The sequence below is a fragment of the Coenobita brevimanus genome, chromosome 80 (assembly GCF_032717465.1).
Source record: "Coenobita brevimanus isolate Jiangsu-jjx chromosome 80, ASM3271746v2, whole genome shotgun sequence".
Classification (NCBI taxonomy): domain Eukaryota; kingdom Metazoa; phylum Arthropoda; class Malacostraca; order Decapoda; family Coenobitidae; genus Coenobita; species Coenobita brevimanus.
In genome coordinates, this window is record NC_137033.1 from 53,533,518 (window position 1) to 53,549,261 (window position 15,744).

General features: G+C 42.3%; 1 non-coding gene across 1 annotated transcript; it reads right to left on the reverse strand.

Annotated features, from left to right (window-relative positions):
• Nucleotides 1-10,069: 10,069 nt before the first annotated feature.
• LOC145409466 (5S ribosomal RNA) lies at nt 10,070-10,188 on the reverse strand. Its single transcript, XR_013899119.1, has one exon. It is a non-coding gene; the product is annotated as a 5S ribosomal RNA (ribosomal RNA).
• Nucleotides 10,189-15,744: the final 5,556 nt, after the last annotated feature.

Consider the following 15,744-nt stretch of genomic DNA (forward strand, 5'->3'; position numbering starts at 1 on the left):
TCTTTAGTGTGTGGAAGAGTTTTGTTGTTTGGGAGACATGTTATGTGCTGGAAGTGAGGATGGAGCTAGCTCTTTGGTTAGGGTGAGGAGTGGTTGGAAGATCAGGAGCTGTTGCCTCTCCTGACACTGAGAGGGTCCTCCCTCCGTGCTAAGGGATCTTTGTATGCAACATATTTTAGGAGTGTAATTGTGTATGGTAGTGAGACCTGGGCAGTAGAGGAAGAGGATATTCGCCGGCTTAAACATACAGAAATGGCAATGATTAGATGGATGTGCTGTACGTCCCTGTGTGCGATGCCTGGGGGAGCTAGGTTTACGATGGATGAATTGTGAGGTAGGATGGGACTGGAGTGTACTGGTGTGATGAGGAGAGGTAGATTGAGATGAGTTGGGCATGTGGAGAGGATGGGGGATAATAACTGGATGCAGAAACTGAGATTTGTTAACGTGAGGGGTATGGTTGCGAGGAGAAGGCCGAAGAAGACCTGCGATGAAGTCAATGAGCGTGACCTCAGGCATAAGTAACTGAATAGGGAAGCTGCCGGAGATCGAGCAGATTGGAGAGCAGCTAGTGAGTGACCAAGGCCGATGCATGCAAGCATGTTGGAGCCTTTAAAAACGGAACGAAACGAAACGAATCTCTCTCTCTCTCTCTCTCTCTCTCTCTCTCTCTCTCTCTCTCTCTCACACACACACACACACACACACTTTAATTGTCAGAAGCTTTGAGGGTGCATGAGGATGAGAATAAGAAGGGTGATGATGACGATGATGATGATGATGATGATGATGATGATGATGATGATGATGATGATAATGATGATGATGATAATGATGATGATGATGATGATGATGATGATGATGATGATGATGATGATGATAATGATGATGATAATGATAAGGAGGTGGCGGAGGAATGATTAAGGATAGAAGAAAAATAGAAAAAAGGAGCGCAAAAAGAAGGTTAAAAGAATGCCAAGAAAGGGCGGAAAAGAGGGGACGGAGAAGAGAAAGAGCAAAAGAGAGTGAAGGAGGAGGAGGAGGAGGAGGAGGAGATAAAGAATAAAATGGAAGAAAAAAATTAATAAGAAGGCTGAATAAAATCCAAGAAAGGGCTGCACAGAAGGACGATGACGAAGAAAACACAGCGAGGGAAGAGGAGGATGGAAAGGAAGAGGAAGAGAAAGAGGAGAACCACAGGAGAAAAGCGAAGCAGAAAGAGGGGGATGGTAGAAGATGGTAAAGAGGAAAAGGATATTTTCAGTGGGTGGAACTATTACTGTATTTCTCCCAGCCATGATATGTTATACTGCATGCCATCGGTCACGGAACGGCCATGCTACCTATATGTCCTCTCATAACTCTCTCTCTCTCTCTCTCTCTCAAATGTGATGGGGGAAATAACATATTGTCTTTAAACTGATGGCGGTTGTCAAATAAAGAAATTATGCATGAAAATCCTCCAGGACAGGATATCCCCGAAATAAACAAGAAGCGGTGCCGGACACAGCAAACCCGTCTCCGGCAGTCATTTTAGTGTTGATGTATAAACAAAACAGGATATCTAGTCAAAGATGTCACATATCAAATTTGGAGTAAATCGGGTGAAAATTGACGATTTTATGGCCATCTGAAATTTTAGGCCCGACCCACATGCATTGACCCCCCCCAACAGCTAACTGAAGGGTGACCCCCCTGATGTAATAAGGCATGTTATATGATGCAGATTTGAAAGCTGCACTTTCACTCCTTTAGGTTTTGGTTTCATGTCGATATGACTAATTTGAACGGAGCTATGGCGAAAACACGATTTTTTTTTTTTTTACATTTTTGGGGCATACAGCCTGGGCATTGGCCCAGAATGGCACAAAATTTAACCAGGTGATCAGAAGGCTATAACCCATCATCCTTGCAATTTAATTAAAATAGCACCGGTAGTTTTTGCGTCACAGATAGACAGACAGACAAACAAACAGACAAAAAAACAGAGAAACCAAGTGAAAACATTATCCGACCTGAAACCCCTCCGGGGCAGGGACGGGTAATAAAAGTGATGTTTTTCGGTAGCTTCCCTGGCAGTAATATTAATCAAAATATACATAATGGTCTTATTTGAAATACCGACCGTGACAGAGCTTCCAGCCGAATGATGCAGTTAAAGGGTGTAATTATGTACTAACGGACGTTTTCTAAGTGGCTCTGTTTCTTAGTGATTTATTTTCCATACTGCACTTCATCCTCCCCGTCCATTCCATTCAGCCTGGGTGCCACAGTGTGTTTCTCGGGGGATGATGTGGGAATTTTTATGTATCTGGAGTCACAGAATTTCCTAATAATTTTCCTTTGATGATATTTTGTAAGTAATCCTAATTTCTTAGTCTTCTCATAAAGAGCATATCAACAAAATAAAGCAAGATAATTCCCAGTATTCAGAATCGATTCATTTGCTAAGGACATTCGGATAGGATCTTAATATAGATTTTTTTTTACCCGTCCCCGTCCCGTAAGGGCTCGGGGACGGGTACTGTTTTCGCTTAGTTTTCTATTTGTTTGTTTGTTTGTCTCTCTGTCTGTTACAACTTTACGCGAAAACTACTTGCGCGATTTTGACTAAAATTACAGGGATAATGGGCTATGACCTCCTGATCACCTGATTAAATTTTGGGTCAAATTGGGCCAAGGCCCAGGCTGTAGGCCCAAAAAGTGTAATATATATATATATATATATATATATATATATAATCATCAGCCGTTTGAGTATCCACTGCAGGACCGGCCTATCCCTACCGAAGTTGGGACGATGCAGCCAATGTATCTCTACCAAGTGGCTTAGGCTGTCTGGTAGAGATTGTATGTAGGGTGAGAAGTGCTTGTAAGTGTAATTGTAGTGTTGGAGTGGCTTTGGATGTGTGTGTAGTCTGTGAACCAAGTGTAATCGGCCCGCGCAAGCCTACTGGGTGCAAGCATACTTTATAGCATGCAACACTGGTTCAACCACAGCACCCCTTGTGTCCGCCAATGCAGTACGTGGCCAGGTGAACACTCCTAAATTTTATTACCCTGGCGGGGCGAGAACCCTGGTTCACCCGTGTACGAAACGCACACTCTACCACTGTACCACAGAGGCTCCATATATATATATATATATATATATATATATATATATATATATATATATATATATATATATATATATATATATATAGTTTTTTCGCCATACTTCCTTTCAAATTCGTCATATCGACGAGAAACCAAAGCCTAAAGGTTCATCTTTCAAATCTACATCCTATAACATGCCTCATTACATCAGGGTGGTCTCCCCCCAGTTAGTAACTGGGTGATCAATGTCAGATGGGTCGGGCCTAAAATATCAAATGGGCATAAAATCTTCACTCCAAATTTGACATGTGGCATCTCTGACTATATATCCTGTAGTGTTTATAAGTCAGCACTAAAATGGCTGCCAGGGACGGGTTTGCCGTGCCTTGGCATCGCTTCCTGTTGGGAAATGGTTGTACTCTGTCAAAACAAATCTGTCTATTCGGGTGTTTCTGAAATTCCTTTATATTTCTCGCTTGGAAGTAATATTTTCATGATGAACATTACGTCGAGAAGCAGCGTAAGGAATAACATGTTCAAGATGCCCACTGCTGTGCCAATACTGTGACCTAACCACTGATACCCCAACTGATAGCAAAAATATAATTAAAACTGTACCCTACACAACAATTTCCACTTTTTACGCTGCAATTTATGTGTATGCATGACATCTATCGTTATAATTATGTGAGTTCCCACGGATAGTGCAGTACTTTGTCGTGAGAGCCAGAACGAGGACAAAATGGAAACCACTGCTCTTCTGTGTTACTGATACAAACCAGGTCGGTATTAAACCGACAAAATAAAGACTGCCAACATTGCCAGAGGAATGAAGGATGGACTCCATACAAATAAAGTACACTAACATACTTATGTGCAAATTACCATCACTGTTGAACATACAAGAATAAAGGAATCCAATTTTTGTGTGTTTCTGTGGTTAGAACTTTGATCCCATATACCTCTTTAAAAGGAGCAAATGAGAGAGAGAGAGAGAGAGAGAGAGAGAGAGAGAGAGAGAGAGAGAGAGAGAGAGAGAGAGAAACTGTCTCTTGTTGCAAAGGAAAAAAAAAAATACTCATGTCCCAAGGAAGAAACTGTCTGATACAGTATTTTTTGTGTTGAATCCAAATATGTCTGTAAAATATCTAAGTCAAGTAAGGTAAAACTGTCAAAGGAGTGTTTTCATACAGAAAAACTTCCCAAAGCTGCTGTCTAGTAGAAGCCGCGCTATAAAGGGATCTTGATGTCCAGGTCACTGATCTTGTGAATGTCACCTTAGGTCATCACAGTCTACAAGTCCGCAAAGTTTGGTTAATCCTTCATGGAAAATTAGGTGACATCCGGAATATCCTGAAAAGTCCCAAATATTGACCCAAGTCAGGGTTACTAATCTTGTGCATGTCACCTTAGGTCATCTCAGTCTGTAAGTCCATTAAGTTTGGTGACTCTTGTTTTAATCCTTTATGGAAAATTAGGTGACATCTGGAGAAGTCCCATTTTCTTTTTTTTTTTCTTTTTTACCCTATGTGATCTCATTAATATTCACCTTATTGGAACCATATTCGCTTCCGGTCTGCGTCTGCCTTAAGGCTATTTTACAGTAAAATTTCAGCTGTCTAGCTTAAACGGTTCCTGAGATAGCGTGGCTGACTCACTCTTCTGTGTTTCGGATAATATCGGATGATCCGGTTGATGGATTGCCACTATTTTTGGCGAGAAGAAGCGGACAGCTGTCTGACCAAGTAGACCAAATTTGAAGTCTCTAGGCAAAATAGCCTTTGAAATATCACACTTTTAAAATAAGTAATAATAATTTTCATTAAATAATAATAATAATATTGACAAAAACAAGAAGACATCCTACATGGATGTGTGAAGTTTTAATTACCAGTTGCGATAATGAAGCTGGTATTATTTTCAATTTGTCTGTCTGTCTGTCTAAGTATCTGTTAGCACAATAACTTAGCAACCGCTCAAGACATGATCACAAAATTTTACATGTGTGTAGTAGGGATGAAAATCTCCTACGAGTTTGAAATTGGTGAAAGTAGGTCAAGGGCAAGGTCATATTCCGAGCCACGATAGATATGTATCGCCTCGCGGCTGGTGTGTTTCCCCCCTTGGGAGGGCCTCTATTAATATTACAAAAAACAACAATAACAACTAGAACTGTAATTGTCATACGGACAGTCACTAGTCCCCACCTACAGCTTCTCATTGACCTTGACCCCATCGGGAAGATTTGGATTTTTTTCTATCAGCAATGGTCCATGCCAGGACACATAACCTGTGCCCTTCAAATTCCTTGCGCAGTCTCAGGTTCTCTTGGAATCGCCGGGAGACTATGCGGCCGAAATAATGATAATTAGTCAAACAATGTTACTGTCTAGCCTCAATAATGAGGCTTCACTGTGTGGTATGTGTAAGATAAACAGGATATGAAGACCCTAAGGTAACTTCTCGTGTAACATCAACAAGGGATGTGACAAAGATGTCGAAAAATGCATGTCTACTACTGTTTCTTACAATGATCATGACCCCACTGGGGAGATTTTTTTTTTTCTATAAGTAATGGCCCATGCCAGGACACATAACCTGGGCCCCTTCAGCTTCCTTGCACAGTCTCCAGTTGTCTTGGAACTGCTGCGAGACTCTGAGGCAAGAATAATAATAACTAAAACTCTCTAACAGTCCTATGGACAGCCAGTCTATTGTTTCTGTGTGACCTTGACCCCATTAGGGAGATTTTGATTTTTTTTTTTCTTTTGTATCTGCAGTGGGCCATGCCAGGACATATAATCTAGGCCCATCAGATTCCTTGCACAGTCCCCAGTTCTCCTGGAATCGTCGGGAGACTCCGAGGCTGGAATAATAATAATTAGCTTCGTATTTTATTGTGCAACGACCACATGGAAGGGTCAGCATGGGATAAGGTATGTTTAATATAAACATGATCTGAAGACTTTCAAGTAACCCACTGTGTAGCATCAACAAGGGATCTGACAAAGGTGTCGATGAGTGCATGTGTCTTCTACTGTCTCTTACAATAACCCTGACCCCATTGGGGAGATCTGGAGTTTCTTTTTTTTCTATCAGCAATGGCCCATGCCAGGACACATAACCTAGGCCCTTCAGATTCCTTGCACAGTCTCCAGTTCTTCTGAAATAGTTGCAAGACTCTGAGCCGAGTATAATAATAACTAGAACTCATTTGAATTTCATAAAATCAGACTTTACTGATCTGCCAGAAGACCCGCCGACATGTCGTAAAAATACCCCCTCTAATACCAATATACCAGTCCTGTATGAGACAGCCCTAGCATGTATTCAGTATGGACAGTGGGTGTTAGTGCCGAAGTGGTGAAGAGGCGTATGGTATGTAGGAGGACTACTGGGCCTTGAAAGCAGGCTGTGAAGCCTATGCTCAGAGTCGGATTTGTTTATCTTTATTTTTAACTGCCCTACGGAGAGTCACTAGTATCCAACTACCGTTTCTTAGTGACATTGACCCCCCTGGGGCGATTTGGATTTTTTTTCTAACAGCAGTGACCCATCCAGGACACATAACCTGGGCCCTTCTAATTCCTTGCATAGTAACCTCTTTCCTGAATCATTCTGACTGCTATGAGGTGACTTCTAGGACAATGGGGTGCTTAGATGTAAGAGAGGAGGGGGGGGGGGTGATCACTGACGGAACTGAGCTGATACATCTATTTGTACACAACCTTGACTTAAAGTAGGCAAAGGGTTAAACTTAGTAGTATGAGGAGCAGGGAAGCAACACAATTCGTTATTCATATCCTTCAAGTTAGCACCATTGCAGCATCACAGTGGCGTTCGTTTAAAAATCTTAGCTTGCTGCATCGAATCAACTTACATTTTGTGATGTTACAGTATTTTGTACAGTTTCAGTTTCTTGTCTTTGAAGGAACTGCTTTTTTAAAGCGCATATATTAATGACTTTTAGGTTATCTATAGGTTGAACTATGCATTTTTTTCTGAATTACTTGAATTGTAAGGGGAACGACTAATCTACGCCAATGATCTGCCAACCCCAGTATAATACCCTGTTCATTGTAACCTGGCCTAAAGCTGGTATGTCTTGATCTTCAACGTTGAGTTACAAGAAGAGACTAACACTTGATTATGGTGCCAGCCACGAAAAAATTGTGGAAAGGATTTAGGGCCGTAGTATTGTCTTATTCTACCAAGAACTACAGGAAATAAGCAGCAAAAAGACGAAAACTTTCGGTAAATTAAGGTGGTTAAGTATAGTGCAGCGGGAGGAAAGGCGGCTCTACACACCTGCAAAAACGATCTGGAGTTATAGGGACAGTTTACAGCACTAACCGCAGCCAGTCTCTCCAGTGCAGCACAGGCAAATCCAGACATCATAACCGATATGAAATGAGGCGAGGACACGGTATAATGTGGTGGGGAGGAAGCAAAAGTAAGGGAATAAACGGCTGGGGAGGGACTGCTGGTGGATCGAAGAAAGGTGGTACTGGTGAGGGTGAGAGGTTGATGGTGGTAGGGTGGCGGTGGTGGTGGTGGTAATACAGGGTGAGGTGGTGGTGGTGGTGGTGGTGGTGGAGGGTAAGACGGTAATTTCTTTCGGTATATGTGGAGGCTGCGGTGTTAATGGTGGTGGAAACGACAGCCAGACAGGTAGCTGTGATGGACGGGTTGAAAGGAAGTGAGACGGTGATAATCTTGGGAATGGCGATAATGTTGTAGTACTGAATGAGGGTGAGTAGTAGTAGTAGTAGTACTAGTAGTAGTATAGTAATAGTAGTAGTAGTAGTAGTAGTAGTAGTAGTAGAATAGTAGTAGTAGTAGTATAGTAGTAGTAGTAGTATAGTAGTAGTACTGTAGTAGTAGTAGTTGTAGTAGTAGTGGTGGTGGTGGTGGTGGTGGTGGTGGCGGCAGAAAGATGGTCTACTGGTGGTGATGGAAGTTTTATGGTGGTGGTGGTGGGTATCATGGTGTGGTGGAGGGTATGATGGTGGTCGTGGTGGTGTTGATGGTACAGAAAGGGTCTGGTGGTGGTGGTGGAGAGGGTAAAACCGTGGTGGAGATGGATAGGGTTTGAGAGTAGTGGTGAAGAGAGGATCTAACAGTGGTGATGACGAGAGGATCTAAGGGTTTGGTGGTGGAGAGAGGATCTAATGGTGTGGTAGTGGAGAGAGGTCTAGTGGTGGTGATAGTGGCAGACAGACGGTCTGATTATGGTGGTGGAGGGAGGGTCTGATAGCAGTGGTGGAGAGAAGGTTCGATAGTAGTGGTGGAGAGAGGGTCTGATGGTGGTGATGGATAGAGAGTCTGGTGGTGGTGGTGGTGGTGCAGAGGGTCTGATGGGATGGTGGTGGTGGTGAAGAGGGTCTGATGGTGGTGGTGATGGTGGTGCAGAGGGTATGATGGTGGTGGTAGTGATGCAGGGGGTTTGGTGGTAGTTGTGATGGTGATGGTATACAGGGTCTGAAGTTGGTGGTGGTGGTGGTGCAGAGGATCCGATGGTGGTGGTGGTGGAGAGAGGGTGATTGTAGTGGACAGGACCTAATGGTAGTGGTGGTGGTGGAGAGGATCTAATGGTAGTGGTGGTGTAGTGGGATGATGCCAGAGTGCGTGCATCTTTAAAGCGATGCTGGAATAAAAGGAATTAGGGCACCGTAGTTATCAAGGGTCAACGAGTGATGGTGATGGTGGTGGTCAGACAGTGATAGGGAAGTAGTTAAAAGGCGGTCTTGGAGTGATGGTATGAAGGTGATAGAATTGAAGGTAGTATGGAAGTGGCTGTGGAGGTAAAATGACAGGGTGAATGAGGGTGAGGACAGTGTGGGGGGCCAGGGTGAGAGGTCATTGTGAGAGTGAAGGTCAATGTGGAGTGTATAAGGATGACGATGAGAGAAAGGGTGAGGGAGTGACGGTGATGGGTGTGGTGTAACAGAGCAAGAAAAAGGGCCACGGGATGTGTTGTTACTCCACGTCTGTGTATTCATGACCGTATCAGGAAGGTGTCAAGCGGGGCACCCCACATGATTGGTGCCCTAGGAACCCACACAAAGACACATATCGCCAAAACATCCAGTTCCCAAATCTTTACTGCTCTGTTGTTTACCATTCACTTAACCAATAAAATAGTAGCTATACTATTTTACATTGTTGCATTGCTATTTCCTCTGCCGTTCAACACACGACACAAACACTCCATCAGCACTGCTAACATTTTTGCTGTTCAATTAATTCTGCCACTCAATTACAGAAGCTGGATATAATATGCAACATACACAATAATACACGACCCCAATCGCTACACAAACAAAGCCACATATGGCCATAAAATTCAATGTTCCTCATATTTTCACAGTGTTTTATGCTCTACCATTCAATTACACAGAGCAACAGGTCTGCGCTATAATGATAAAGTAGTAAGTCAATGTATTTTCTTACCGAAACGCTAAACTGACCTTTTTAGGTGTATGTGTGTGTGTGTGTGTGTAATTCACCGGGTCGGTCAGGATCACTTGATGGTCGTGATCGTCAGCTTTTACCCTCCCGGAAGGGAGCTGAGAGCTCATATAGTCCGATCTAAGGGCAAGGCTGTGACCATCACACACGCACACACCCGTCCCCTTGCTCCAGGGGGACAGTAACCACCCACTTCGTCAGTGAAACTTTTCGCAACCTGAGCGAGGCGCGAACTCCCGTCCACCAGTTGGCAAGTGAGAGCGTTACCACTGCACCAGCGAGCGGTGTGTGTGTGTGTGTGTGTTATATATATATATATATATATATATATATAGATAGATAGATAGAGACATATGGATAGATAGATAGAAATAGATAGATAGATTCATTCATTCATTGCCAGACGCCATGTATCCCAGACAGGGTGGCCAAGGGCTTAGAGTTAATTGTTTTACAGGGAGGGGCACTAATCCTCCACCAACCCCACTTGACGTAGGGATGCCAACAGCATCTGATGTTCCCAGGCGGTCACCCGTCCAAGTACTAACCAGACCCAACGTTGCTTAACTTCGCTGATCGAACGGGAAGCGGTGTACTCAACGTGGTATGGCCATATATATATATATCATGTAGTTGGGTGTCAAGCAGGCACCTGAGTAGGTAACTGCCAGTCAGTTTTCAGCACAAAATTATGTCCTTCGGTGACATTCTGGTACAATGTATAACTTTATTTCTGCATTGCTTTTCTACAATGTCCCAGAAGATATATTTTGTTTTGTCCGAAAAGATAGAGAAGTAAAAACTAAAAACTCTCTTTTACGTTTTCCTCCGCAGCCAGTAGTATGAATATAAGATCCCGGCTCCGCGCTGTCAAAGTGTTTTGCTTTGTATTCTGGAGAGAACGAAAGCGTAAATATTGTCAATGCCGCTGACACAACTTCTCCAGGAAGGGGATCGAATATGTAAAAATGTGCACCTTTCAGCACAGCTACCTGCTTAATGATATAACGTATATTCAGTACTGTTAATCCTTGCAGTCCGAGGATTTTTTCTTTATATTCTAGTTACTTTATGACGTTCATATATAGATTTGGAGAGACCTTTCATTAGTGCAAATGTATAATTAAGAATGTTTCTAACTCCATAGCGGTGAGCGGTTTCACGAATTTTAAGTACAGCGACCATTCATTACAGGAAGAGTTTCACGAGATGTGTTTCTTACCCCATCACTGCGAGTCTTTCGAGATTTGCATTAAATCGTCCTGAAACTGCAAGAATAAATAGACAATCTGAATCAGGTGGTTGATCTGAAAAACTCGTAACAACCTAAGGTCTACAATGTTTATTGTTTTAGTACTATAATAATGTAATGCACCGAGGCGTATCCAAGATATAATACACTCACTAATATATACATCCTTACTATCACCTATCTGTCTGTCTTCCTGTCTGTCTATAGCCAGACGCCACAATTCCACAAGGGGTGGCCGTATGACTTTGAGTTAGTTGTTTTACGGACGTTACTTTCATTCTGGCGTATATTTGTTGCACCAGAGGCTCATTCAAATTATGCATCTTGCAATAACCAATAAAGAGAAGCATTATCATCATTAGTAACAATAAGTTAAGTTATCAGACTGGTTACTAGAAACTGAATGAACTCTCAGTGGTAATGCTACTGAACTACGAGATACGCACACAAAAGAATTTTTAGTTACCTGACAGACCCCCCCCAAAAAAAAATGGTATAAGCATTCACGCATCCACATGGGTGAATCTAGTAATTGGATTTACACCAGGTGAAATGACAGGGAGTTCACATGCCTGTACAGTTGTGTCAAAAACGGTTGGGGGGAAAACGTGAGAGGAAGCGTCCACCTCCCGCGAAGATTAATTTTCTAATAATGTAATACCAATGTTGATACAGGATTTTTGTTCACACACACACACACACACGTTAAATCTTGTACAGCTATGCCTCAAATAGTAAGTATATATATATATATATATATATATATATATATATATATATATATATATATATATATATATATATATATATATATATATATATATATCGTCCCTACTTCGGTCGGGATAGGCCAGTCCTGCAGTGGATAATCAAACGGCTGATGATGATATTTATATATATATATATATATATATATATATATATATATATATATATATATATATATATATATATATATATATATATATATATATATATATACAATCAGAATTCGAGTGCAGTCGATTTCTCCCTGGACATACTATCGCACCAAAGGTATTGTTCAACACATCGTTTAGGCAGTCTCTACAGCCACTTGGGTACAGGGCGGTACGTGTGGTTGACACTGTACAGTATAGCCAATAAAAAATGACAGAAACTTCCACTTTTGTGTATTATCATTAACAGCGTAGAGCTTTGATACAGTATGCCCTGTTTCATTACTTCCACATTAATAGCCACTCTGACACCTGTAATCTCCTGCTCTACGATAATGCCTTTTGTATTTTATTGGTGGTACTTTACTTCCAGGCGACTGTATTTAGCCTGAGAGAAAATTCTGGTTGTGAGAAGACAGGCATAAACTCTATTAACCTGTTTATATAAAAGGTCTTCCGGATCCGAATAAAACAGTCTTCAAATGGCAAGAATCACTAAATAAATGATGATGTCACAGCACTGACAGGGTCAAACTAAAAAAATATGACATAAACCTCATCTGCTTGTAATGTAGAGTTCACACACACACACACACACACACACACACACACACACACACACACACACACACACACACACACACACACACACACACACACACACACACACACACACACACACACACAAAACATACGGAGAAACATCGTTCAAGTTCAGTCACACGGAATGTGGGGGGCTTTGATACTTGCTTCACAGACTCAACACACCTGGTGCTTAGAAGGAGAGGAAGACCGAGAACAGTGAGAGATATAGAGCATGCTTATCTAAGGGTGGTGATGTATCGTGGGAAGATGTGGCATTACTGAGTACTGACAAAAATGTCGAGATGCTGGACCTGGATTTAGATAGCTAGACAGATGTCCACTGTCAGAGAACTTATAGGTCTGGATAATTGACCGCTCACTGCAAGTCAAGCAGCTTATAATGTCAGTAGTACTGCTCAGTGATTAGTAACTCCGGTAACAATGAATGAACGCCTTTATACTTCCGTTTTCAAAAAAACAAAAAAAAATCATGATAGTACAAGGGACATATTATTCCAGTTTTTTAAGGAAGAGGTCAAGGTTGAGCATGGCATGTGAGTGGCAGTAACATCAGTGTTGTTTCTTATTGCCAGCACACTACTTCCTAATGCACTGATGAAATAAAATTCACACAACAACGGATCTTGAAGAAGCCAGAGAACCACGTCGTTACAGAGAAACTCTCCTACCTTTATCCCACCCCATCCCCAACAGCAGCAGCATCATAACACCAACACCCAAGTTGGTTATTACAGAATAACAACGATCCACTTCTCACCACCTTCGCATTGCAGACTGTTCCAAGCTGTTGGCGGAAGCACTTATATGGCCCTGACAGTGCTGTTGGTGCCATCATCCAAGCAACAGTATACACAGCTCTAACACCTCTCAGCCTCTGGATGTGTGGCAGTGATGGCTGTCCGTACTGCATCGTACGGACATTTTTGGTGCCCGAGTGTGGTAGGAGGAAGTACCAAGTATCGAGAGTACTCACAGCCACAGCACAAACTGGACAACCTACAACAGTGAACCACATGACAATATTCGACTGCTGTAGTCATTTTCTAAGGGAGGGCTGGAACTTGCCAAATGCTTAGTGTTTGTGCAGTCGATAGGCATAAATATAACCTCTTCCCTTGAATTATCAGCGAACCTTGAACGACAAAAACAGGCTGGAAACTCATGACTCGCAATAAAAAGACATAAATAACCTGAAAGAGAGTATTTAGGAGTAACATGTACAATAAACCTCAAATGAAAAGGTAATACTAAGGCTGCTAAAGTCTGAATTATCAGCGAACCTCTAACTTCAAGAAACAGGAAGGAAAATTAAATAAATTTTGAAGGAGGAGGTTATACGAAGGCTGCTCAGGTGACAAGAATACGGCCTTAAGTCCGCCACTACCACACCATGAGCCAGGCAGTGTGGTGTGCTGCCAGGGTTTATCGGTACCTTTATGAACACTTGCTCCATTTATAGCGGACAATTGCTGCGAAGCAGGGGGAAGAAAGTGCTCCTTAAATGGAAACACCAAACACTAGCCAACGCTAATGAAACTTTGTCTAAAGAGAATCAGTTAATGCCCCACCCTGGGCCGTTGTACAGTATGTAAACAAGGCTATCACAGGTAGATTTACTCTGTCAGGGTGTAAAGATTCCGTGACTAGGCCAACGTTTTCCACGGCATTTAACAACGGGAAAGCGAACTACGTCACTGCAGTGCATTACTGGCTTAAAACTAAATCTCGTCACTTCGATAGGCTTCAAAATATTGCACGTAAGGCCGGGTCGTCTCCCCGACTCCAAAACTCTGCCACTACATCACCAGGTGTCTGTGATTTAACTATGGAATGACGACCATGAGAATTCAGAACTATGAATGTCACAATCACTTCCAAATACTGTACACACAAGATAACTTATATGCTTTATGACTTATGACTTATACATTTGTGGTGTGTGTGTGTGTGTGTGTGTGTGTGTGTGTGTGTGTGTGTGTGTGTGTGTGTGTGTGTGTGTGTGTGTGTGTGTGTGTGTGTGTGTGTGTGTGTGTGTGTGCCACTGTCGGCCGCGGTTCAATTTCCTGATGGGGTAAGGGCCATGCAACTGTAAAACAAAGTTTTAATAACTTTCTGATTAAAAGTGTCGGTATAACTGACCGGAGTAGTCCATCACACACGCACTATATGAACAAATAAATCATTCAGTCGTACCGTATGAAACTGGTATTTATATTTCAAACTGAATCAGTATGTAATATTTTACGGCTGTCGATGTTGGGGCTGGCGTGGGTGCTGTTCTGCCTGCATTTTTACTATCTTTCTTCTTCTTCTTATTATTATTATTATTATTATTATTATTATTATTAGTAGTAGTAGTAGTAGTAGTATTACAGTATTATTATTATTATTATTATTAGTAGTAGTAGTAGTAGTAGTAGCAGCAGTAGCAGTAGCAGTAGTATAAAACTATTCCCACACCTACAGTATACGTGAAACTTTACAGATCCCATCTTCACAGGGTGTATTGCTCCCACACTACCTAACTTCCTAATCACCTCAGTCCATCTTCCCACATCTCTCCCCTCACCCCACACATTTTCTATCCCCCACATCAAACTATGAAGAAAATCTGTAGTTTACTCTTCTCAGTCGCCAACGCGGCCCCTTATACATCACCAGCTTCAAAGGGTGTACTCGACCTGTCCTGTCCCACTCACATCACCATGTTAGCCCATCCTATCAACTCACCCCACTTAATTTTGATCACCCAGCAGTTTTATTTCAACATCACCACCTTTCCTGCAACACCCATCTTCTCACAAGGTATTTCCTCCCGGTATTTTTCACCCCCATCCCGTCCACTCTTTTCCTGTCATCCCACCTTTTTCTTCCCCGGCGTGTTGAATATCCTAACAATGTCTCTTCTCTAAGCCTACCTACAGCATGCATTTACAGGGCATTCCTCCCCATCTTGTGTGTGTGTGTGTGTGTGTGTGTGTGTGTGTGTGTGTGTGTGTGTGTGTGTGTGTGTGTGTGTGTGTGTGTGTGTGTGTGTGTGTGTGTGTAAGCGTGCGTTCGTGGGGGGGTGGAGGACTTGAATTTTAGGAAGTGGAAAAGCATCATAGTCTGGATACGGTGCCGGAAGCTCAGAGAAACATGAGATCATCGCCGTAAGTGCTGTGGGTAAGTGCTGAACAAACTCTCAGGCACCAGCTGAGGGATCAATACTTTCTAACTACTAAAGCAAACAAGTGGTGCCAGGCACAACAAACCTCGCCCAACAGCAGTTATTTTTTTGCTGTTAAATAATACTGGCTCTTTTCTGCCACTGTCAGTGCACAATTAAAATCTAAGGTAATGACGCAAATGTTTTCAAGATTCGTGCTCTGAAAATCCGTGATCTTGCGTTTGACCTTT